Genomic DNA, 23,740 nt, shown 5'->3' with positions numbered 1-23,740 from the left:
GTGAGTCCAAGGCCAGGGGCTAGAGAGCAAAAGACTGCATGTGCTCAGACGTTCCCTGCTAGGGACAGTTGATCTGAAACAAGGTCTGCTCTCTTGTATCCAGCAAGGATCTAGAAATCCTGCATGAATCTGCAAGGCACAATGACAGCATACATTTGCATAATATGCCCCACCTTCTGCCTTCCTACTTCCTGTGCAGTAGTTGTTTGTTTAGAGAGAGAGGTCGCAGGCAAGGTAATTTTGTGAGTAGGATACAGGACCCTAAATAGCTGGTGAGAGGTATGAGGTATTCTAAAAGCATAAAAATTGTACACCTGTGAAATGAAATGCTTTCACATGTGATCTTCTGTGTTTATTGTCCTGTGCATAAAGTTGCACCTTGTGTTTGAAGGTTTAAATTATTTCAGGCTTGCATGGAGGCAGAAATTTCTGAGTGACTTTTATACATTTCTTAAGACTCTTCAGTGTCAGGATGGCCGAGTGGTCTAAGGCGCTGTGTTTAGGCCGCAGTCTCCTCTGGAGGCGTGGGTTCAAATCTCACTTCTGACATGACTTTTTGAGATATAATCTCCTTTTTCAGGTTAACATCTGATGGAAGTTGCATCTGTTGGTCTTCACCTGGGATGTGATTCCGTCCTCATCTAGTCAAGAGAGCTGGGGTTTCTCATATATTTCGGTTGTATAAATTCTTGCTGACAAAGTGCAGTCCTTACTATATGAGCATAGGACCCATGTAAGAGCTCATCTGGAAGAGTCATGCTCTTGTATGCCCTGGCCAGACAGGCCATGCAAATATGGAAGAATGCCTAGCATCTGGTAGACAGTTGGACTCCAGCACACTTACGGCAATTTCCTCAGGGCTGTGATCAGGGGCTGCTTAGATTTGCGTATTCCACCCTATGTTGTGACATTGAAATTCCTTGTTGAATTTGCTTTAGCTAGCCAAGAGGTGGCTGTTGACTCAATTTCAAAGCAGCTTTGGGCCTTTCAAGTGGCTGGTTAATAGCACTTTCTCTTTGTACGCCTTAAAGGTCTAAAGAGTTCTTCATAGGTACTGCTCTCTATGGATTGTTCAAAGATCTGTTGGAAGTACTTATAATAGGATAAATAAATTGAGGGCATGCCTTTTCGGTACCCCACTTGCATGGCTGTCTGGCCTGTGGAAGATTCCACAAATGCAAGTCAGGATTGCCGAGTGGTCTAAGGCGCTGCGTTCAGGTCGCAGTCTCTTCTGGAGGCGTGGGTTCAAATCCCACTTCTGACAATTGTGTGTTTACTCTACTTTTTTCTTGGGAGAGAAAAAATCAGATCATTTCCCTCACATGGGCTTATATGGTTGTCTACTTGGAAAAGTGCAGTGAGTTTTTTTCTTGCTCTAGCCACTCATGACCTAAGATGTGTGCTTTTTTTGGTTCACAATATCTTTCCCTCTCTGTAGATGATCAAGCAATGTGTGGTCAGGATGGCCGAGTGGTCTAAGGCGCTGCGTTAAGTCCGCAGTCTCTCCTGGAGGCGTGGGTTCGAATCCCACTTCTGACAAACCTTTAAGTCCATTTTGTCTCTGAGTTCTTTTAGAATCTCAGCTAAAAATTGGCAGTGCATATAATATCTGAATAAGTAACAAACTTCAGTTTCAACTGCAAATTAATTTGCCCAATTCTGTCTTCAAGCTCGTATAATATTCTTCTAGCACTCGTGGTGTTTTATGTGTTTTTTGGGGGGTGCTTAAAAAGTCCCTTTTATTAATGAAATGGGTTACATTCAGACTTGTGATATTTTTGGTTTCCAATAAGTAGATTGTTAATTTTATGTAACCTCATTTTCTAATGCTCCATTCAAGAGATGATTCCACTATGAAATGCAGAGCAAGGGGAAAGAGCACAAGTGATAGAGCGAGTGAGTGAGAAGGGGTGTTGAGGAAGGAGAGAATGAAACAAAGACAGAGTGAGTGAACGGCAGGTAGGCCTAGAAGAGGAGACTAGAAGTGAAGGCGACATACTTTTCCCTGCTTTTGACCTCCCACCCATCCCAAACCGACCACATACGTACCATCTATGCAACGTTGGTATGCAGAAATTCACGCCTCAGCCAGTGAGGGTAAGTCCCAGGCCAGGGGCTAGAGAGCAAAAGACTGCATGTGCTCAGACGTTCCCTGCTAGGGACAGTTGATCTGAAACAAGGTCTGCTCTCTTGTATCCAGCAAGGATCTAGAAATCCTGCATGAATCTGCAAGGCACAATGACAGCATACATTTGCAAATTATGCCCCACCTTCTGCCTTCCTACTTCCTGTGCAGTAGTTGTTTGTGTAGAGAGAGAGGTCGCATGCAAGGTAATTTTGTGAGTAGGATACAGGACCCTAAATAGCTGGTGAGAGGTATGAGGTATTCTAAAAGCATAAAAATTGTACACCTGTGAAATGAAATGCTTTCACATGTGATCTTCTGTGTTTATTGTCCTGTGCATAAAGTTGCACCTTGTGTTTGAAGGTTTAAATTATTTCAGGCTTGCATGGAGGCAGAAATTTCTGAGTGACTTTTATACATTTCTTAAGACTCTGCACTGTCAGGATGGCCGAGTGGTCTAAGGCACTGTGTTTAGGCCGCAGTCTCCTCTGGAGGCGTGGGTTCGAATCCCACATCTGACATGACTTTTGGAGATGTAATCTCCTTTTTCAGGTTAACATCTGATGGAAGTTGCATCTGTTGGTCTTCACCTGGGATGTGATTCCGTCCTCATCTAGTCAAGAGAGCTGGGGTTTCTCATATATTTCGGTTGTATAAAGTCTTGCTGACAAAGTGCAGTCCTTACTATATGAGCATAGGACCCATGTAAGAGCTCATCTGGAAGAGTCATGCTCTTGTATGCCCTGGCAAGACAGGCAATGCAAATATGGAAGAATGCCTAGCATCTGGTAGACAGTTGGACTCCAGCACACTTACGGCAATTTCCTCAGGGCTGTGATCAGGGGCTGCTTAGATTTGCGTATTCCACCCTATGTTGTGACATTGAAATTCCTTGTTGAATTTGCTTTAGCTAGCCAAGAGGTGGCTGTTGACTCAATTTCAAAGCAGCTTTGGGCCGTTCAAGTTGCTGGTTAATAGCACTTTCTCTTTGTACGCCTTAAAGGTCTAAAGAGTTCTTCATAGGTACTGCTCTCTATGGATTGTTCAAAGATCTGTTGGAAGTACTTATAATAGGATAAATAAATTGAGGGCATGCCTTTTCGGTACCCCACTTGCATGGCTGTCTGGCCTGTGGAAGGTTCCACAAATGCAAGTCAGGATGGCCGAGTGGTCTAAGGCGCTGCATTCAGGTCGCAGTCTCTTCTGGAGGCGTGGGTTCAAATCCCACTTCTGACAATTGTGTGTTTACTCTACTTTTTTCTTGAGAGAGAAAAAAATAGATCATTTCCCTCACATGGGCTTATATGGTTGTCTACTTGGAAAAGTGCAGTGAGTTTTTTTCTTGCTCTAGCCACTCATGACCTAAGATGTCTGCTTTTCTTGGTTCACAATATCTTTCCCTCTCTGTAGATGATCAAGCAACATGTGGTCAGGATGGCCGAGTGGTCTAAGGCGCTGCGTTAAGGCCGCAGTCTCTCCTGGAGGCGTGGGTTCGAATCCCACTTCTGACAAAACTTTAAGTCCATTTTGTCTCTGAGTTCTTTTAGAATCTCAGCTAAAAATTGGCAGTGCATAAAATATCTGAATAAGTAACAAACTTCAGTTTCAACTGCAAATTAATTTGCCCAATTCTGTCTTCAAGCTCGTGTAATATTCTTCTAGCACTCGTGGTGTTTTATGTGTTTTTTGGGGGGTGCTTAAAAAGTCCCTTTTATTAATGAAATGGGTTACATTCAGACTTGTGATATTTTTGGTTTCCAATAAGTAGATTGTTAATTTTATGTAACCTCATTTTCTAATGCTCCATTCAAGAGATGTTTCCACTATGAAATGCAGAGCAAGGGGAAAGATCACAAGTGATAGAGCGAGTGAGTGAGAAGGGGTGTTGAGGAAGGAGAGAATGAAACAAAGACAGAGTGAGTGAACGGCAGGTAGGCCTAGAAGAGGAGACTAGAAGTGAAGGCGACATACTTTTCCCTGCTTTTGACCTCCCACCCATCCCAAACCGACCACAAACGTACCATCTATGCAACGTTGGTATGCAGAAATTCACGCCTCAGCCAGTGAGGGTGAGTCCCAGGCCAGGGGCTAGAGAGCAAAAGACTGCATGTGCTCAGACGTTCCCTGCTAGGGACAGTTGATCTGAAACAAGGTCTGCTCTCTTGTATCCAGCAAGGATCTAGAAATCCTGCATGAATCTGCAAGGCACAATGACAGCATACATTTGCATAATATGCCCCACCTTCTGCCTTCCTACTTCCTGTGCAGTAGTTGCTTGTGTAGAGAGAGAGGTCGCAGGCAAGGTAATTTTGTGAGTAGGATACAGGACCCTAAATAGCTGGTGAGAGGTATGAGGTATTCTAAAAGCATAAAAATTGTACACCTGTGAAATGAAATACTTTCACATGTGATCTTCTGTGTTTATTGTCCTGTGCATAAAGTTGCACCTTGTGTTTGAAGGTTTAAATTATTTCAGGCTTGCATGGAGGCAGAAATTTCTGAGTGACTTTTATACATTTCTTAAGACTCTGCACTGTCAGGATGGCCGAGTGGTCTAAGGAGCTGTGTTTAGGCCGCAGTCTCCTCTGGAGTCGTGGGTTCGAATCCCACTTCTGACATGACTTTTGGAGATGTAATCTCCTTTTTCAGGTTAACATCTGATGGAAGTTGCATCTGTTGGTCTTCACCTGGGATGTGATTCCGTCATCATCTAGTCAAGAGAGCTGGGGTTTCTCATATATTTCGGTTGTATAAAGTCTTGCTGACAAAGTGCAGTCCTTACTATATGAGCATAGTACCCATGTAAGAGATCATCTGGAAGAGTCACACTCTTGTATGCCCTGGCCAGACAGGCCATGCAAATATGGAAGAATGCCTAGCATCTGGTAGACAGTTGGACTCCAGCACACTTACGGCAATTTCCTCAGGGCTGTGATCAGGGGCTGCTTAGATTTGCGTATTCCACCCTATGTTGTGACATTGAAATTCCTTGTTGAATTTGCTTTAGCTATCCAAGAGGTGGCTGTTGACTCAATTTCAAAGCAGCTTTGGGCCGTTCAAGTGGCTGGTTAATAGCACTTTCTCTTTGTACGCCTTAAAGGTCTAAAGAGTTCTTCATAGGTACTGCTCTCTATGGATTGTTCAAAGATCTGTTGGAAGTACTTATAATAGGATAAATAAATTGAGGGCATGCTTTTTCGGTACCCCACTTGCATGGCTGTCTGGCCTGTGGAAGGTTCTATAAATGCAAGTCAGGATTGCCGAGTGGTCTAAGGCGCTGCGTTCAGGTCGCAGTCTCTTCTGGAGGCGTGGGTTCAAATCCCACTTCTGACAATTGTGTGTTTACTCTACTTTTTTCTTGAGAGAGAAAAAATCAGATCATTTCCTTCACATGGGCTTATATGGTTGTCTACTTGGAAAAGTGCAGTGAGTTTTTTTCTTGCTCTAGCCACTCATGACCTAAGATGTGTGCTTTTTTTGGTTCACAATATCTTTCCCTCTCTGTAGATGATCAAGCAACATGTGGTCAGGATGGCCGAGTGGTCTAAGGCGCTGCGTTAAGGCCGCAGTCTCTCCTGGAGACGTGGGTTCGAATCCCACTTCTGACAAAACTTTAAGTCCATTTTGCCTCTGAGTTCTTTTAGAATCTCAGCTAAAAATTGGCAGTGCATATAATATCTGAATAAGTAACAAACTTCAGTTTCAACTGCAAATTAATTTGCCAAATTCTGTCTTCAAGCTCGTATAATATTCTTCTAGCACTCGTGCTGTTTTATGTGTTTTTTGGGGGGTGCTTAAAAAGTCCCTTTTATTAATGAAATGGGTTACATTCAGTCTTGTGATATTTTTGGTTTCCAATAAGTAGATTGTTAATTTTATGTAACCTCATTTTCTAATGCTCCATTCAAGAGATGTTTCCACTATGAAATGCAGCGCAAGGGGAAAGAGCACAAGTGATAGAGCGAGTAAGTGAGAAGGGGTGTTGAGGATGGAGAGAATGAAACAAAGACAGAGTGAGTGAACGGCAGGTAGGCCTAGAAGAGGAGACTAGAAGTGAAGGCGACATACTTTTCCCTGCTTTTGACCTCCCACCCATCCCAAACCGACCACAAACGTACCATCTGTGCAACGTTGGTATGCAGAAATTCACGCCTCAGCCAGTGAGGGTGAGTCCAAGGCCAGGGGCTAGAGAGCAAAAGACTGCATGTGCTCAGACGTTCCCTGCTAGGGACAGTTGATCTGAAACAAGGTCTGCTCTCTTGTATCCAGCAAGGATCTAGAAATCCTGCATGAATCTGCAAGGCACAATGACAGCATACATTTGCATAATATGCCCCACCTTCTGCCTTCCTACTTCCTGTGCAGTAGTTGTTTGTGTAGAGAGAGAGGTCGCAGGCAAGGTAATTTTGTGAGTCGGATACAGGACCCTAAAAAGCTGGTGAGAGGTATGAGGTATTCTAAAAGCATAAAAATTGTACACCTGTGAAATGAAATGCTTTCACATGTGATCTTCTGTGTTTATTGTCCTGTGCATAAAGTTGCACCTTGTGTTTGAAGGTTTAAATTATTTCAGGCTTGCATGGAGGCAGAAATTTCTGAGTGACTTTTATACATTTCTTAAGACTCTGCTCTGTCAGGATGGCCGAGTGGTCTAAGGTGCTGTGTTTAGGCCGCAGTCTCCTCTGGAGGCGTGGGTTCAAATCCCACTTCTGACATGACTTTTGGAGATGTAATCTCCTTTTTCAGGTTAACATCTGATGGAAGTTGCATCTGTTGGTCTTCACCTGGGATGTGATTCCGTCCTCATCTAGTCAAGAGAGCTGGGGTTTCTCATATATTTCGCTTGTAGAAAGTCTTGCTGACAAAGTGCAGTCCTTACTATATGAGCATAGGACCCATGTAAGAGCTCATCTGGAAGAGTCATGCTCTTGTATGCCCTGGCCAGACAGGCCATGCAAATATGGAAGAATGCCTAGCATCTGGTAGACAGTTGGACTCCAGCACACTTACGGCAATTTCCTCAGGGCTGTGATCAGGGGCTGCTTAGATTTGCGTATTCCACCCAATGTTGTGACATTGAAATTCCTTGTTGAATTTGCTTTAGCTAGCCAAGAGGTGGCTGTTGACTCAATTTCAAAGCAGCTTTGGGCCGTTCAAGTGGCTGGTTAATAGCACTTTCTCTTTGTACGCCTTAAAGGCATAAAGAGTTCTTCATAGGCACTGCTCTCTATGGATTGTTCAAAGATCTGTTGGAAGTACTTATAATAGGATAAATAAATTGAGGGCATGCTTTTTCGGTACCCCACTTGCATGGCTGTCTGGCCTGTGGAAGGTTCTATAAATGCAAGTCAGGATGGCCGAGTGGTCTAAGGCGCTGCGTTCAGGTCGCAGTCTCTTCTGGAGGCGTGGGTTCAAATCCCACTTCTGACAATTGTGTGTTTACTCTACTTTTTTCTTGGGAGAGAAAAAATCAGATCATTTCCCTCACATGGGCTTATATGGTTGTCTACTTGGAAAAGTGCAGTGAGTTTTTTTCTTGCTCTAGCCACTCATGACCTAAGATGTGTGCTTTTTTTGGTTCACAATATCTTTCCCTCTCTGTAGATGATCAAGCAACGTGTGGTCAGGATGGCCGAGTGGTCTAAGGCGCTGCGTTAAGTCCGCAGTCTCTCCTGGAGGCGTGGGTTCGAATCCCACTTCTGACAAACCTTTAAGTCCATTTTGTCTCTGAGTTCTTTTAGAATCTCAGCTAAAAATTGGCAGTGCATATAATATCTGAATAAGTAACAAACTTCAGTTTCAACTGCAAATTAATTTGCCCAATTCTGTCTTCAAGCTCGTATAATATTCTTCTAGCACTCGTGGTGTTTTATGTGTTTTTTGGGGGGTGCTTAAAAAGTCCCTTTTATTAATGAAATGGGTTACATTCAGACTTGTGATATTTTTGGTTTCCAATAAGTAGATTGTTAATTTTATGTAACCTCGTTTTCTAATGCTCCATTCAAGAGATGATTCCACTATGAAATGCAGAGCAAGGGGAAAGAGCACAAGTGATAGAGCGAGTGAGTGAGAAGGGGTGTTGAGGAAGGAGAGAATGAAACAAAGACAGAGTGAGTGAACGGCAGGTAGGCCTAGAAGAGGAGACTAGAAGTGAAGGCGACATACTTTTCCCTGCTTTTGACCTCCCACCCATCCCAAACCGACCACATACGTACCATCTATGCAACGTTGGTATGCAGAAATTCACGCCTCAGCCAGTGAGGGTAAGTCCCAGGCCAGGGGCTAGAGAGCAAAAGACTGCATGTGCTCAGACGTTCCCTGCTAGGGACAGTTGATCTGAAACAAGGTCTGCTCTCTTGTATCCAGCAAGGATCTAGAAATCCTGCATGAATCTGCAAGGCACAATGACAGCATACATTTGCAAATTATGCCCCACCTTCTGCCTTCCTACTTCCTGTGCAGTAGTTGTTTGTGTAGAGAGAGAGGTCGCATGCAAGGTAATTTTGTGAGTAGGATACAGGACCCTAAATAGCTGGTGAGAGGTATGAGGTATTCTAAAAGCATAAAAATTGTACACCTGTGAAATGAAATGCTTTCACATGTGATCTTCTGTGTTTATTGTCCTGTGCATAAAGTTGCACCTTGTGTTTGAAGGTTTAAATTATTTCAGGCTTGCATGGAGGCAGAAATTTCTGAGTGACTTTTATACATTTCTTAAGACTCTGCACTGTCAGGATGGCCGAGTGGTCTAAGGCACTGTGTTTAGGCCGCAGTCTCCTCTGGAGGCGTGGGTTCAAATCTCACTTCTGACATGACTTTTTGAGATGTAATCTCCTTTTTCAGGTTAACATCTGATGGAAGTTGCATCTGTTGGTCTTCACCTGGGATGTGATTCCGTCCTCATCTAGTCAAGAGAGCTGGGGTTTCTCATATATTTCGGTTGTATAAAGTCTTGCTGACAAAGTGCAGTCCTTACTATATGAGCATAGGACCCATGTAAGAGCTCATCTGGAAGAGTCATGCTCTTGTATGCCCTGGCCAGACAGCTAATGCAAATATAGAAGAATGCCTAGCATCTGGTAGACAGTTGGACTCCAGCACACTTACGGCAATTTCCTCAGGGCTGTGATCAGGGGCTGCTTAGATTTGCGTATTCCACCCTATGTTGTGACATTGAAATTCCTTGTTGAATTTGCTTTAGCTAGCCAAGAGGTGGCTGTTGACTCAATTTCAAAGCAGCTTTGGGCCGTTCAAGTGGCTGGTTAATAGCACTTTCTCTTTGTACGCCTTAAAGGTCTAAAGAGTTCTTCATAGGTACTGCTCTCTATGGATTGTTCAAAGATCTGTTGGAAGTACTTATAATAGGATAAATAAATTGAGGGCATGCCTTTTCGGTACCCCACTTGCATGGCTGTCTGGCCTGTGGAAGGTTCCACAAATGCAAGTCAGGATGGCTGAGTGGTCTAAGGCGCTGCGTTCAGGTCGCAGTCTCTTCTGGAGGCGTGGGTTCAAATCCCACTTCTGACAATTGTGTGTTTACTCCACTTTTTTCTTGAGAGAGAAAAAAATAGATCATTTCCCTCACATGGGCTTATATGGTTGTCTACTTGGAAAAGTGCAGTGAGTTTTTTTCTTGCTCTAGCCACTCATGACCTAAGATGTCTGCTTTTCTTGGTTCACAATATCTTTCCCTCTCTGTAGATGATCAAGCAACATGTGGTCAGGATGGCCGAGTGGTCTAAGGCGCTGCGTAAGGCCGCAGTCTCTCCTGGAGGCGTGGGTTCGAATCCCACTTCTGACAAAACTTTAAGTCCATTTTGTCTCTGAGTTCTTTTAGAATCTCAGCTAAAAATTGGCATTGCATAAAATATCTGAATAAGTAACAAACTTCAGTTTCAACTGCAAATTAATTTGCCCAATTCTGTCTTCAAGCTCGTGTAATATTCTTCTAGCACTCGTGGTGTTTTATGTGTTTTTTGGGGGGTGCTTAAAAAGTCCCTTTTATTAATGAAATGGGTTACATTCAGACTTGTGATATTTTTGGTTTCCAATAAGTAGATTGTTAATTTTATGTAACCTCATTTTCTAATGCTCCATTCAAGAGATGTTTCCACTATGAAATGCAGAGCAAGGGGAAAGATCACAAGTGATAGAGCGAGTGAGTGAGAAGGGGTGTTGAGGAAGGAGAGAATGAAACAAAGACAGAGTGAGTGAACGGCAGGTAGGCCTAGAAGAGGAGACTAGAAGTGAAGGCGACATACTTTTCCCTGCTTTTGACCTCCCACCCATCCCAAACCGACCACAAACGTACCATCTATGCAACGTTGGTATGCAGAAATTCACGCCTCAGCCAGTGAGGGTGAGTCCCAGGCCAGGGGCTAGAGAGCAAAAGACTGCATGTGCTCAGACGTTCCCTGCTAGGGACAGTTGATCTGAAACAAGGTCTGCTCTCTTGTATCCAGCAAGGATCTAGAAATCCTGCATGAATCTGCAAGGCACAATGACAGCATACATTTGCATAATATGCCCCACCTTCTGCCTTCCTACTTCCTGTGCAGTAGTTGCTTGTGTAGAGAGAGAGGTCGCAGGCAAGGTAATTTTGTGAGTAGGATACAGGACCCTAAATAGCTGGTGAGAGGTATGAGGTATTCTAAAAGCATAAAAATTGTACACCTGTGAAATGAAATACTTTCACATGTGATCTTCTGTGTTTATTGTCCTGTGCATAAAGTTGCACCTTGTGTTTGAAGGTTTAAATTATTTCAGGCTTGCATGGAGGCAGAAATTTCTGAGTGACTTTTATACATTTCTTAAGACTCTGCACTGTCAGGATGGCCGAGTGGTCTAAGGAGCTGTGTTTAGGCCGCAGTCTCCTCTGGAGTCGTGGGTTCGAATCCCACTTCTGACATGACTTTTGGAGATGTAATCTCCTTTTTCAGGTTAACATCTGATGGAAGTTGCATCTGTTGGTCTTCACCTGGGATGTGATTCCGTCATCATCTAGTCAAGAGAGCTGGGGTTTCTCATATATTTCGGTTGTATAAAGTCTTGCTGACAAAGTGCAGTCCTTACTATATGAGCATAGTACCCATGTAAGAGATCATCTGGAAGAGTCACACTCTTGTATGCCCTGGCCAGACAGGCCATGCAAATATGGAAGAATGCCTAGCATCTGGTAGACAGTTGGACTCCAGCACACTTACGGCAATTTCCTCAGGGCTGTGATCAGGGGCTGCTTAGATTTGCGTATTGCACCCTATGTTGTGACATTGAAATTCCTTGTTGAATTTGCTTTAGCTATCCAAGAGGTGGCTGTTGACTCAATTTCAAAGCAGCTTTGGGCCGTTCAAGTGGCTGGTTAATAGCACTTTCTCTTTGTACGCCTTAAAGGTCTAAAGAGTTCTTCATAGGTACTGCTCTCTATGGATTGTTCAAAGATCTGTTGGAAGTACTTATAATAGGATAAATAAATTGAGGGCATGCTTTTTCGGTACCCCACTTGCATGGCTGTCTGGCCTGTGGAAGGTTCTATAAATGCAAGTCAGGATTGCCGAGTGGTCTAAGGCGCTGCGTTCAGGTCGCAGTCTCTTCTGGAGGCGTGGGTTCAAATCCCACTTCTGACAATTGTGTGTTTACTCTACTTTTTTCTTGAGAGAGAAAAAATCAGATCATTTCCTTCACATGGGCTTATATGGTTGTCTACTTGGAAAAGTGCAGTGAGTTTTTTTCTTGCTCTAGCCACTCATGACCTAAGATGTGTGCTTTTTTTGGTTCACAATATCTTTCCCTCTCTGTAGATCATCAAGCAACATGTGGTCAGGATGGCCGAGTGGTCTAAGGCGCTGCGTTAAGGCCGCAGTCTCTCCTGGAGACGTGGGTTCGAATCCCACTTCTGACAAAACTTTAAGTCCATTTTGTCTCTGAATTCTTTTAGAATCTCAGCTAAAAATTGGCAGTGCATATAATATCTGAATAAGTAACAAACTTCAGTTTCAACTGCAAATTAATTTGCCAAATTCTGTCTTCAAGCTCGTATAATATTCTTCTAGCACTCGTGCTGTTTTATGTGTTTTTGGGGGGTGCTTAAAAAGTCCCTTTTATTAATGAAATGGGTTACATTCAGTCTTGTGATATTTTTGGTTTCCAATAAGTAGATTGTTAATTTTATGTAACCTCATTTTCTAATGCTCCATTCAAGAGATGTTTCCACTATGAAATGCAGCGCAAGGGGAAAGAGCACAAGTGATAGAGCGAGTGAGTGAGAAGGGGTGTTGAGGATGGAGAGAATGAAACAAAGACAGAGTGAGTGAACGGCAGGTAGGCCTAGAAGAGGAGACTAGAAGTGAAGGCGACATACTTTTCCCTGCTTTTGACCTCCCACCCATCCCAAACCGACCACAAACGTACCATCTGTGCAACGTTGGTATGCAGAAATTCACGCCTCAGCCAGTGAGGGTGAGTCCAAGGCCAGGGGCTAGAGAGCAAAAGACTGCATGTGCTCAGACGTTCCCTGCTAGGGACAGTTGATCTGAAACAAGGTCTGCTCTCTTGTATCCAGCAAGGATCTAGAAATCCTGCATGAATCTGCAAGGCACAATGACAGCATACATTTGCATAATATGCCCCACCTTCTGCCTTCCTACTTCCTGTGCAGTAGTTGTTTGTGTAGAGAGAGAGGTCGCATGCAAGGTAATTTTGTGAGTAGGATACAGGACCCTAAATAGCTGGTGAGAGGTATGAGGTATTCTAAAAGCATAAAAATTGTACACCTGTGAAATGAAATGCTTTCACATGTGATCTTCTGTGTTTATTGTCCTGTGCATAAAGTTGCACCTTGTGTTTGAAGGTTTACATTATTTCAGGCTTGCATGGAGGCAGAAATTTCTGAGTGACTTTTATACATTTCTTATGACTCTGCACTGTCAGGATGGCCGAGTGGTCTAAGGCGCTGTGTTTAGGCCGCAGTCTCCTCTGAAGGCGTGGGTTCGAATCCCACTTCTGACATGACTTTTGGAGATGTAATCTCCTTTTTCAGGTTAACATCTGATGGAAGTTGCATCTGTTGGTCTTCACCTGGGATGTGATTCCGTCCTCATCTAGTCAAGAGAGCTGGGGTTTCTCATATATTTCGGTTGTATAAAGTCTTGCTGACAAAGTGCAGTCCTTACTATATGAGCATAGGACCCATGTAAGAGCTCATCTGGAAGAGTCATGCTCTTGTATGCCCTGGCCAGACAGGCCATGCAAATATGGAAGAATGCCTAGCATCTGGTAGACAGTTGGACTCCAGCACACTTACGGCAATTTCCTCAGGGCTGTGATCAGGGGCTGCTTAGATTTGCGTATTCCACCCTATTTGTGACATTGAAATTCCTTGTTGAATTTGCTTTAGCTAGCCAAGAGGTGGCTGTTGACTCAATTTCAAAGCAGCTTTGGGCCGTTCAAGTGGCTGGTTAATATCACTTTCTCTTTGTACGCCTTAAAGGCATAAAGAGTTCTTCATAGGTACTGCTCTCTATGGATTGTTCAAAGATCTGTTGGAAGTACTTATAATAGGATAAATAAATTGAGGGCATGCTTTTTCGGTACCCCACTTGCATGGCTGTCTGGCCTGTGGAAGATTCTATAAATGCAAGTCAGGATGGCCGAGTGGTCTAAGGCGCTGCGTTCAGGTCGCAGTCTCTTCTGGAGGCGTGGGTTCAAATCCCACTTCTGACAATTGTGTGTTTACTCTCCTTTTTTCTTGAGAGAGAAAAAATCTGATCATTTCCTTCACATGGGCTTATATGGTTGTCTACTTGGAAAAGTGCAGTGAGTTTTTTTCTTGCTCTAGCCACTCATGACCTAAGATGTGTGCTTTTTTTGGTTCACAATATCTTTCCCTCTCTGTAGATGATCACGCAACATGTGGTCAGGATGGCCGAGTGGTCTAAGGCGCTGCGTTAAGGCCGCAGTCTCTCCTGGAGACGTGGGTTCGAATCCCACTTCTGACAAAACTTTAAGTCCATTTTGTCTCTGAGTTCTTTTAGAGTCTCAGCTAAAAATTGGCAGTGCATATAATATCTGAATAAGTAACAAACTTCAGTTTCAACTGCAAATTAATTTGCCCAATTCTGTCTTCAAGCTCGTATAATATTCTTCTAGCACTCGTGCTGTTTTATGTGTTTTTTGGGGGGTGCTTAAAAAGTCCCTTTTATTAATGAAATGGGTTACATTCAGTCTTGTGATATTTTTGGTTTCCAATAAGTAGATTGTTAATTTTATGTAACCTCATTTTCTAATGCTCCATTCAAGAGATGTTTCCACTATGAAATGCAGCGCAAGGGGAAAGAGCACAAGTGATAGAGCGAGTGAGTGAGAAGGGGTGTTGAGGATGGAGAGAATGAAACAAAGACAGAGTGAGTGAACGGCAGGTAGGCCTAGAAGAGGAGACTAGAAGTGAAGGCGACATACTTTTCCCTGCTTTTGACCTCCCACCCATCCCAAACCGACCACAAACGTACCATCTGTGCAACGTTGGTATGCAGAAATTCACGCCTCAGCCAGTGAGGGTGAGTCCAAGGCCAGGGGCTAGAGAGCAAAAGACTGCATGTGCTCAGACGTTCCCTGCTAGGGACAGTTGATCTGAAACAAGGTCTGCTCTCTTGTATCCAGCAAGGATCTAGAAATCCTGCATGAATCTGCAAGGCACAATGACAGCATACATTTGCATAATATGCCCCACCTTCTGCCTTCCTACTTCCTGTGCAGTAGTTGTTTGTGTAGAGAGAGAGGTCGCATGCAAGGTAATTTTGTGAGTAGGATACAGGACCCTAAATAGCTGGTGAGAGGTATGAGGTATTCTAAAAGCATAAAAATTGTACACCTGTGAAATGAAATGCTTTCACATGTGATCTTCTGTGTTTATTGTCCTGTGCATAAAGTTGCACCTTGTGTTTGAAGGTTTAAAATATTTCAGGCTTGCATGGAGGCAGAAATTTCTGAGTGACTTTTATACATTTCTTATGACTCTGCACTGTCAGGATGGCCGAGTGGTCTAAGGCGCTGTGTTTAGGCCGCAGTCTCCTCTGAAGGCGTGGGTTCGAATCCCACTTCTGACATGACTTTTGGAGATGTAATCTCCTTTTTCAGGTTAACATCTGATGGAAGTTGCATCTGTTGGTCTTCACCTGGGATGTGATTCCGTCCTCATCTAGTCAAGAGAGCTGGGGTTTCTCATATATTTCGGTTGTATAAAGTCTTGCTGACAAAGTGCAGTCCTTACTATATGAGCATAGGACCCATGTAAGAGCTCATCTGGAAGAGTCATGCTCTTGTATGCCCTGGCCAGACAGGCCATGCAAATATGGAAGAATGCCTAGCATCTGGTAGACAGTTGGACTCCAGCACACTTACGGCAATTTCCTCAGGGCTGTGATCAGGGGCTGCTTAGATTTGCGTATTCCACCCTATTTGTGACATTGAAATTCCTTGTTGAATTTGCTTTAGCTAGCCAAGAGGTGGCTGTTGACTCAATTTCAAAGCAGCTTTGGGCCGTTCAAGTGGCTGGTTAATATCACTTTCTCTTTGTACGCCTTAAAGGCATAAAGAGTTCTTCATAGGTACTGCTCTCTATGGATTGTTCAAAGATCTGTTGGAAGTACTTATAATAGGATAAATAAATTGAGGGCATGCTTTTTCGGTACCCCACTTGCATGGCTGTCTGGCCTGTGGAAGATTCTATAAATGCAAGTCAGGATGGCCGAGTGGTCTAAGGCGCTGCGTTCAGGTCGCAGTCTCTTCTGGAGGCGTGGGTTCAAATCCCACTTCTGACATGACTTTTGGAGATGTAATCTCCTTTTTCAGGGTAACATCTGATGGAAGTTGCATCTGTTGGTCTTCACCTGGGATGTGATTCCGTCCTCATCTAGTCAAGAGAGCTGGGGTTTCTCATATATTTCGGTTGTATAAAGTCTTGCTGACAAAGTGCAGTCCTTACTATATGAGCATAGGACCCATGTAAGAGCTCATCTGGAAGAGTCATGCTCTTGTATGCCCTGGCCAGACAGGCCATGCAAATATGGAAGAATGCCTAGCATCTGGTAGACAGTTGGACTCCAGCACACTTACGGCAATTTCCTCAGGGCTGTGATCAGGGGCTGCTTAGATTTGCGTATTCCACCCTATTTGTGACATTGAAATTCCTTGTTGAATTTGCTTTAGCTAGCCAAGAGGTGGCTGTTGACTCAATTTCAAAGCAGCTTTGGGCCGTTCAAGTGGCTGGTTAATATCACTTTCTCTTTGTACGCCTTAAAGGCATAAAGAGTTCTTCATAGGTACTGCTCTCTATGGATTGTTCAAAGATCTGTTGGAAGTACTTATAATAGGATAAATAAATTGAGGGCATGCTTTTTCGGTACCCCACTTGCATGGCTGTCTGGCCTGTGGAAGATTCTATAAATGCAAGTCAGGATGGCCGAGTGGTCTAAGGCGCTGCGTTCAGGTCGCAGTCTCTTCTGGAGGCGTGGGTTCAAATCCCACTTCTGACAATTGTGTGTTTACTCTCCTTTTTTCTTGAGAGAGAAAAAATCTGATCATTTCCTTCACATGGGCTTATATGGTTGTCTACTTGGAAAAGTGCAGTGAGTTTTTTTCTTGCTCTAGCCACTCATGACCTAAGATGTGTGCTTTTTTTGGTTCACAATATCTTTCCCTCTCTGTAGATGATCACGCAACATGTGGTCAGGATGGCCGAGTGGTCTAAGGCGCTGCGTTAAGGCCGCAGTCTCTCCTGGAGACGTGGGTTCGAATCCCACTTCTGACAAAACTTTAAGTCCATTTTGTCTCTGAGTTCTTTTAGAATCTCAGCTAAAAATTGGCAGTGCATATAATATCTGAATAAGTAACAAACTTCAGTTTCAACTGCAAATTAATTTGCCCAATTCTGTCTTCAAGCTCGTATAATATTCTTCTAGCACTCGTGGTGTTTTATGTGTTTTTTGGGGGGTGCTTAAAAAGTCCCTTTTATTAATGAAATGGGTTACATTCAGTCTTGTGATATTTTTGGTTTCTAATAAGTAGATTGTTAATTTTATGTAACCTCATTTTCTAATGCTCCATTCAAGAGATGTTTCCACTATGAAATGCAGAGCAAGGGGAAAGAGCACAAGTGATAGAGCGAGTGAGTGAGAAGGGGTGTTGAGGAAGGAGAGAATGAAACAAAGACAGAGTGAGTGAACGGCAGGTAGGCCTAGAAGAGGAGACTAGAAGTGAAGGCGACATACTTTTCCCTGCTTTTGACCTCCCACCCATCCCAAACCGACCACAAACGTACCATCTGTGCAACGTTGGTATGCAGAAATTCACGCCTCAGCCAGTGAGGGTGAGTCCAAGGCCAGGGGCTAGAGAGCAAAAGACTGCATGTGCTCAGACGTTCCCTGCTAGGGACAGTTGATCTGAAACAAGGTCTGCTCTCTTGTATCCAGCAAGGATCTAGAAATCCTGCATGAATCTGCAAGGCACAATGACAGCATACATTTGCATAATATGCCCCACCTTCTGCCTTCCTACTTCCTGTGCAGTAGTTGTTTGTGTAGAGAGAGAGGTCGCATGCAAGGTAATTTTGTGAGTAGGATACAGGACCCTAAATAGCTGGTGAGAGGTATGAGGTATTCTAAAAGCATAAAAATTGTACACCTGTGAAATGAAATGCTTTCACATGTGATCTTCTGTGTTTATTGTCCTGTGCATAAAGTTGCACCTTGTGTTTGAAGGTTTAAAATATTTCAGGCTTGCATGGAGGCAGAAATTTCTGAGTGACTTTTATACATTTCTTATGACTCTGCACTGTCAGGATGGCCGAGTGGTCTAAGGCGCTGTGTTTAGGCCGCAGTCTCCTCTGAAGGCGTGGGTTCGAATCCCACTTCTGACATGACTTTTGGAGATGTAATCTCCTTTTTCAGGTTAACATCTGATGGAAGTTGCATCTGTTGGTCTTCACCTGGGATGTGATTCCGTCCTCATCTAGTCAAGAGAGCTGGGGTTTCTCATATATTTCGGTTGTATAAAGTCTTGCTGACAAAGTGCAGTCCTTACTATATGAGCATAGGACCCATGTAAGAGCTCATCTGGAAGAGTCATGCTCTTGTATGCCCTGGCCAGACAGGCCATGCAAATATGGAAGAATGCCTAGCATCTGGTAGACAGTTGGACTCCAGCACACTTACGGCAATTTCCTCAGGGCTGTGATCAGGGGCTGCTTAGATTTGCGTATTCCACCCTATTTGTGACATTGAAATTCCTTGTTGAATTTGCTTTAGCTAGCCAAGAGGTGGCTGTTGACTCAATTTCAAAGCAGCTTTGGGCCGTTCAAGTGGCTGGTTAATATCACTTTCTCTTTGTACGCCTTAAAGGCATAAAGAGTTCTTCATAGGTACTGCTCTCTATGGATTGTTCAAAGATCTGTTGGAAGTACTTATAATAGGATAAATAAATTGAGGGCATGCTTTTTCGGTACCCCACTTGCATGGCTGTCTGGCCTGTGGAAGATTCTATAAATGCAAGTCAGGATGGCCGAGTGGTCTAAGGCGCTGCGTTCAGGTCGCAGTCTCTTCTGGAGGCGTGGGTTCAAATCCCACTTCTGACAATTGTGTGTTTACTCTCCTTTTTTCTTGAGAGAGAAAAAATCTGATCATTTCCTTCACATGGGCTTATATGGTTGTCTACTTGGAAAAGTGCAGTGAGTTTTTTTCTTGCTCTAGCCACTCATGACCTAAGATGTGTGCTTTTTTTGGTTCACAATATCTTTCCCTCTCTGTAGATGATCACGCAACATGTGGTCAGGATGGCCGAGTGGTCTAAGGCGCTGCGTTAAGGCCGCAGTCTCTCCTGGAGACGTGGGTTCGAATCCCACTTCTGACAAAACTTTAAGTCCATTTTGTCTCTGAGTTCTTTTAGAGTCTCAGCTAAAAATTGGCAGTGCATATAATATCTGAATAAGTAACAAACTTCAGTTTCAACTGCAAATTAATTTGCCCAATTCTGTCTTCAAGCTCGTATAATATTCTTCTAGCACTCGTGCTGTTTTATGTGTTTTTTGGGGGGTGCTTAAAAAGTCCCTTTTATTAATGAAATGGGTTACATTCAGTCTTGTGATATTTTTGGTTTCCAATAAGTAGATTGTTAATTTTATGTAACCTCATTTTCTAATGCTCCATTCAAGAGATGTTTCCACTATGAAATGCAGAGCAAGGGGAAAGAGCACAAGTGATAGAGCGAGTGAGTGAGAAGGGGTGTTGAGGATGGAGAGAATGAAACAAAGACAGAGTGAGTGAACGGCAGGTAGGCCTAGAAGAGGAGACTAGAAGTGAAGGCGACATACTTTTCCCTGCTTTTGACCTCCCACCCATCCCAAACCGACCACAAACGTACCATCTGTGCAACGTTGGTATGCAGAAATTCACGCCTCAGCCAGTGAGGGTGAGTCCCAGGCCAGGGGCTAGAGAGCAAAAGACTGCATGTGCTCAGACGTTCCCTGCTAGGGACAGTTGATCTGAAACAAGGTCTGCACTCTTGTATACAGCAAGGATCTAGAAATCCTGCATGAATCTGCAAGGCACAATGACAGCACACATTTGCATAATATGCCCCACCTTCTGCCTTCCTACTTCCTGTGCAGTAGTTGTTTGTGTAGAGAGAGAGGTCGCAGGCAAGGTAATTTTGTGAGTCGGATACAGGACCCTAAAAAGCTGGTGAGAGGTATGAGGTATTCTAAAAGCATAAAAATTGTACACCTGTGAAATGAAATGCTTTCACATGTGATCTTCTGTGTTTATTGTCCTGTGCATAAAGTTGCACCTTGTGTTTGAAGGTTTAAATTATTTCAGGCTTGCATGGAGGCAGAAATTTCTGAGTGACTTTTATACATTTCTTAAGACTCTGCTCTGTCAGGATGGCCGAGTGGTCTAAGGCGCAGTGTTTAGGCCGCAGTCTCCTCTGGAGGCGTGGGTTCAAATCCCACTTCTGACATGACTTTTGGAGATGTAATCTCCTTTTTCAGGTTAACATCTGATGGAAGTTGCATCTGTTGGTCTTCACCTGGGATGTGATTCCGTCCTCATCTAGTCAAGAGAGCTGGGGTTTCTCATATATTTCGCTTGTAGAAAGTCTTGCTGACAAAGTGCAGTCCTTACTATATGAGCATAGGACCCATGTAAGAGCTCATCTGGAAGAGTCATGCTCTTGTATGCCCTGGCCAGACAGGCCATGCAAATATGGAAGAATGCCTAGCATCTGGTAGACAGTTGGACTCCAGCACACTTACGGCAATTTCCTCAGGGCTGTGATCAGGGGCTGCTTAGATTTGCGTATTCCACCCTATGTTGTGACATTGAAATTCCTTGTTGAATTTGCTTTAGCTAGCCAAGAGGTGGCTGTTGACTCAATTTCAAAGCAGCTTTGGGCCGTTCAAGTGGCTGGTTAATAGCACTTTCTCTTTGTACGCCTTAAAGGCATAAAGAGTTCTTCATAGGTACTGCTCTCTATGGATTGTTCAAAGATCTGTTGGAAGTACTTATAATAGGATAAATAAATTGAGGGCATGCTTTTTCGGTACCCCACTTGCATGGCTGTCTGGCCTGTGGAAGGTTCTATAAATGCAAGTCAGGATGGCCGAGTGGTCTAAGGCGCTGCGTTCAGGTCGCAGTCTCTTCTGGAGGCGTGGGTTCAAATCCCACTTCTGACAATTGTGTGTTTACTCTACTTTTTTCTTGGGAGAGAAAAAATCAGATCATTTCCCTCACATGGGCTTATATGGTTGTCTACTTGGAAAAGTGCAGTGAGTGTTTTTCTTGCTCTAGCCACTCATGACCTAAGATGTGTGCTTTTTTTGGTTCACAATATCTTTCCCTCTCTGTAGATGATCAAGTAACGTGTGGTCAGGATGGCCGAGTGGTCTAAGGCGCTGCGTTAAGTCCGCAGTCTCTCCTGGAGGCGTGGGTTCGAATCCCACTTCTGACAAACCTTTAAGTCCATTTTGTCTCTGAGTTCTTTTAGAATCTCAGCTAAAAATTGGCAGTGCATATAATATCTGAATAAGTAACAAACTTCAGTTTCAACTGCAAATTAATTTGCCCAATTCTGTCTTCAAGCTCGTATAATATTCTTCTAGCACTCGTGGTGTTTTATGTGTTTTTTGGGGGGTGCTTAAAAAGTCCCTTTTATTAATGAAATGGGTTACATTCAGACTTGTGATATTTTTGGTTTCCAATAAGTAGATTGTTAATTTTATGTAACCTCATTTTCTAATGCTCCATTCAAGAGATGTTTCCACTATGAAATGCAGAGCAAGGGGAAAGAGCACAAGTGATAGAGCGAGTGAGTGAGAAGGGGTGTTGAGGAAGGAGAGAATGAAACAAAGACAGAGTGAGTGAACGGCAGGTAGGCCTAGAAGAGGAGACTAGAAGTGAAGGCGACATACTTTTCCCTGCTTTTGACCTCCCACCCATCCCAAACCGACCACATACGTACCATCTATGCAACGTTGGTATGCAGAAATTCACGCCTCAGCCAGTGAGGGTAAGTCCCAGGCCAGGGGCTAGAGAGCAAAAGACTGCATGTGCTCAGACGTTCCCTGCTAGGGACAGTTGATCTGAAACAAGGTCTGCTCTCTTGTATCCAGCAAGGATCTAGAAATCCTGCATGAATCTGCAAGGCACAATGACAGCATACATTTGCATAATATGCCCCACCTTCTGCCTTCCTACTTCCTGTGCAGTAGTTGTTTGTGTAGAGAGAGAGGTCGCATGCAAGGTAATTTTGTGAGTAGGATACAGGACCCTAAATAGCTGGTGAGAGGTATGAGGTATTCTAAAAGCATAAAAATTGTACACCTGTGAAATGAAATGCTTTCACATGTGATCTTCTGTGTTTATTGTCCTGTGCATAAAGTTGCACCTTGTGTTTGAAGGTTTAAATTATTTCAGGCTTGCATGGAGGCAGAAATTTCTGAGTGACTTTTATACATTTCTTAAGACTCTGCACTGTGAGGATGGCCGAGTGGTCTAAGGCGCTGTATTTAGGCCGCAGTCTCCTCTGGAGGCGTGGGTTCGAATCCCACTTCTGACATGACTTTTGGAGATGTAATCTCCTTTTTCAGGGTAACATCTGATGGAAGTTGCATCTGTTGGTCTTCACCTGGGATGTGATTCCGTCCTCATCTAGTCAAGAGAGCTGGGGTTTCTCATATATTTCGGTTGTATAAAGTCTTGCTGACAAAGTGCAGTCCTTACTATATGAGCATAGGACCCATGTAAGAGCTCATCTGGAAGAGTCATGCTCTTGTATGCCCTGGCCAGACAGGCAATGCAAATATGGAAGAATGCCTAGCATCTGGTAGACAGTTGGACTCCAGCACACTTACGGCAATTTCCTCAGGGCTGTGATCAGGGGCTGCTTAGATTTGCGTATTCCACCCTATGTTGTGACATTGAAATTCCTTGTTGAATTTGCTTTAGCTAGCCAAGAGGTGGCTGTTGACTCAATTTCAAAGCAGCTTTGGGCCGTTCAAGTGGCTGGTTAATAGCACTTTCTCTTTGTACGCCTTAAAGGCATAATGAGTTCTTCATAGGTACTGCTCTCTATGGATTGTTCAAAGATCTGTTGGAAGTACTTATAATAGGATAAATAAATTGAGGGCATGCTTTTTCGGTACCCCACTTGCATGGCTGTCTGGCCTGTGGAAGGTTCTATAAATGCAAGTCAGGATGGCCGAGTGGTCTAAGGCGCTGCGTTCAGGTCGCAGTCTCTTCTGGAGGCGTGGGTTCAAATCCCACTTCTGACAATTGTGTGTTTACTCTACTTTTTTCTTGAGAGAGAAAAAATCAGATCATTTCCTTCACATGGGCTTATATGGTTGTCTACTTGGAAAAGTGCAGTGAGTTTTTTTCTTGCTCTAGCCACTCATGACCTAAGATGTGTGCTTTTTTTGGTTCACAATATCTTTTCCTCTCTGTAGATGATCAAGCAACATGTGGTCAGGATGGCCGAGTGGTCTAAGGCGCTGCGTTAAGGCCGCAGTCTCTCCTGGAGACGTGGGTTCGAATCCCACTTCTGACAAAACTTTAAGTCCATTTTGTCTCTGAGTTCTTTTAGAATCTCAGCTAAAAATTGGCAGTGCATATAATATCTGAATAAGTAACAAACTTCAGTTTCAACTGCAAATTAATTTGCCCAATTCTGTCTTCAAGCTCGTATAATATTCTTCTAGCACTCGTGCTGTTTTATGTGTTTTTTGGGGGGTGCTTAAAAAGTCCCTTTTATTAATGAAATGGGTTACATTCAGTCTTGTGATATTTTTGGTTTCCAATAAGTAGATTGTTAATTTTATGTAACCTCATTTTCTAATGCTCCATTCAAGAGATGTTTCCACTATGAAATGCAGAGCAAGGGGAAAGAGCACAAGTGATAGAGCGAGTGAGTGAGAAGGGGTGTTGAGGATGGAGAGAATGAAACAAAGACAGAGTGAGTGAACGGCAGGTAGGCCTAGAAGAGGAGACTAGAAGTGAAGGCGACATACTTTTCCCTGCTTTTGACCTCCCACCCATCCCAAACCGACCACAAACGTACCATCTGTGCAAC

General features: G+C 43.6%; 20 non-coding genes across 20 annotated transcripts; all 20 read left to right on the top strand.

Moving 5' to 3' along the window:
* The first annotated feature begins 466 nt into the window (after window positions 1–466).
* Window positions 467–549, top strand: TRNAL-UAG (transfer RNA leucine (anticodon UAG)). Its single transcript has one exon. It is a non-coding gene; the product is annotated as a tRNA-Leu (tRNA).
* Window positions 550–1,456: 907 nt separating this feature from the next.
* Window positions 1,457–1,539, top strand: TRNAL-AAG (transfer RNA leucine (anticodon AAG)). The gene has a single exon. It is a non-coding gene; the product is annotated as a tRNA-Leu (tRNA).
* Window positions 1,540–3,553: 2,014 nt separating this feature from the next.
* TRNAL-AAG (transfer RNA leucine (anticodon AAG)) lies at window positions 3,554–3,636 on the top strand. Its single transcript has one exon. It is a non-coding gene; the product is annotated as a tRNA-Leu (tRNA).
* A 2,014-nt stretch (window positions 3,637–5,650) lies between these two features.
* Window positions 5,651–5,733, top strand: TRNAL-AAG (transfer RNA leucine (anticodon AAG)). The gene has a single exon. It is a non-coding gene; the product is annotated as a tRNA-Leu (tRNA).
* Window positions 5,734–6,757: 1,024 nt separating this feature from the next.
* On the top strand, window positions 6,758–6,840 carry TRNAL-UAG (transfer RNA leucine (anticodon UAG)). Its single transcript has one exon. It is a non-coding gene; the product is annotated as a tRNA-Leu (tRNA).
* A 632-nt stretch (window positions 6,841–7,472) lies between these two features.
* On the top strand, window positions 7,473–7,555 carry TRNAL-CAG (transfer RNA leucine (anticodon CAG)). The gene has a single exon. It is a non-coding gene; the product is annotated as a tRNA-Leu (tRNA).
* Window positions 7,556–7,747: 192 nt separating this feature from the next.
* TRNAL-AAG (transfer RNA leucine (anticodon AAG)) lies at window positions 7,748–7,830 on the top strand. Its single transcript has one exon. It is a non-coding gene; the product is annotated as a tRNA-Leu (tRNA).
* Window positions 7,831–9,569: 1,739 nt separating this feature from the next.
* TRNAL-CAG (transfer RNA leucine (anticodon CAG)) lies at window positions 9,570–9,652 on the top strand. Its single transcript has one exon. It is a non-coding gene; the product is annotated as a tRNA-Leu (tRNA).
* A 2,288-nt stretch (window positions 9,653–11,940) lies between these two features.
* Window positions 11,941–12,023, top strand: TRNAL-AAG (transfer RNA leucine (anticodon AAG)). Its single transcript has one exon. It is a non-coding gene; the product is annotated as a tRNA-Leu (tRNA).
* A 1,737-nt stretch (window positions 12,024–13,760) lies between these two features.
* On the top strand, window positions 13,761–13,843 carry TRNAL-CAG (transfer RNA leucine (anticodon CAG)). Its single transcript has one exon. It is a non-coding gene; the product is annotated as a tRNA-Leu (tRNA).
* Window positions 13,844–14,035: 192 nt separating this feature from the next.
* On the top strand, window positions 14,036–14,118 carry TRNAL-AAG (transfer RNA leucine (anticodon AAG)). Its single transcript has one exon. It is a non-coding gene; the product is annotated as a tRNA-Leu (tRNA).
* Window positions 14,119–15,856: 1,738 nt separating this feature from the next.
* TRNAL-CAG (transfer RNA leucine (anticodon CAG)) lies at window positions 15,857–15,939 on the top strand. The gene has a single exon. It is a non-coding gene; the product is annotated as a tRNA-Leu (tRNA).
* A 631-nt stretch (window positions 15,940–16,570) lies between these two features.
* On the top strand, window positions 16,571–16,653 carry TRNAL-CAG (transfer RNA leucine (anticodon CAG)). Its single transcript has one exon. It is a non-coding gene; the product is annotated as a tRNA-Leu (tRNA).
* Window positions 16,654–16,845: 192 nt separating this feature from the next.
* Window positions 16,846–16,928, top strand: TRNAL-AAG (transfer RNA leucine (anticodon AAG)). Its single transcript has one exon. It is a non-coding gene; the product is annotated as a tRNA-Leu (tRNA).
* A 1,738-nt stretch (window positions 16,929–18,666) lies between these two features.
* Window positions 18,667–18,749, top strand: TRNAL-CAG (transfer RNA leucine (anticodon CAG)). Its single transcript has one exon. It is a non-coding gene; the product is annotated as a tRNA-Leu (tRNA).
* Window positions 18,750–18,941: 192 nt separating this feature from the next.
* TRNAL-AAG (transfer RNA leucine (anticodon AAG)) lies at window positions 18,942–19,024 on the top strand. Its single transcript has one exon. It is a non-coding gene; the product is annotated as a tRNA-Leu (tRNA).
* A 1,739-nt stretch (window positions 19,025–20,763) lies between these two features.
* TRNAL-CAG (transfer RNA leucine (anticodon CAG)) lies at window positions 20,764–20,846 on the top strand. The gene has a single exon. It is a non-coding gene; the product is annotated as a tRNA-Leu (tRNA).
* A 192-nt stretch (window positions 20,847–21,038) lies between these two features.
* Window positions 21,039–21,121, top strand: TRNAL-AAG (transfer RNA leucine (anticodon AAG)). The gene has a single exon. It is a non-coding gene; the product is annotated as a tRNA-Leu (tRNA).
* A 1,739-nt stretch (window positions 21,122–22,860) lies between these two features.
* On the top strand, window positions 22,861–22,943 carry TRNAL-CAG (transfer RNA leucine (anticodon CAG)). Its single transcript has one exon. It is a non-coding gene; the product is annotated as a tRNA-Leu (tRNA).
* Window positions 22,944–23,135: 192 nt separating this feature from the next.
* Window positions 23,136–23,218, top strand: TRNAL-AAG (transfer RNA leucine (anticodon AAG)). Its single transcript has one exon. It is a non-coding gene; the product is annotated as a tRNA-Leu (tRNA).
* The last annotated feature ends 522 nt before the right edge of the window (window positions 23,219–23,740 follow it).

This window comes from Lissotriton vulgaris, chromosome 8, assembly GCF_964263255.1.
Source record: "Lissotriton vulgaris chromosome 8, aLisVul1.2, whole genome shotgun sequence".
NCBI classification, from domain to species: Eukaryota; Metazoa; Chordata; class Amphibia; order Caudata; family Salamandridae; genus Lissotriton; species Lissotriton vulgaris.
This window is presented reverse-complemented; position numbering and strand designations above follow the sequence as displayed.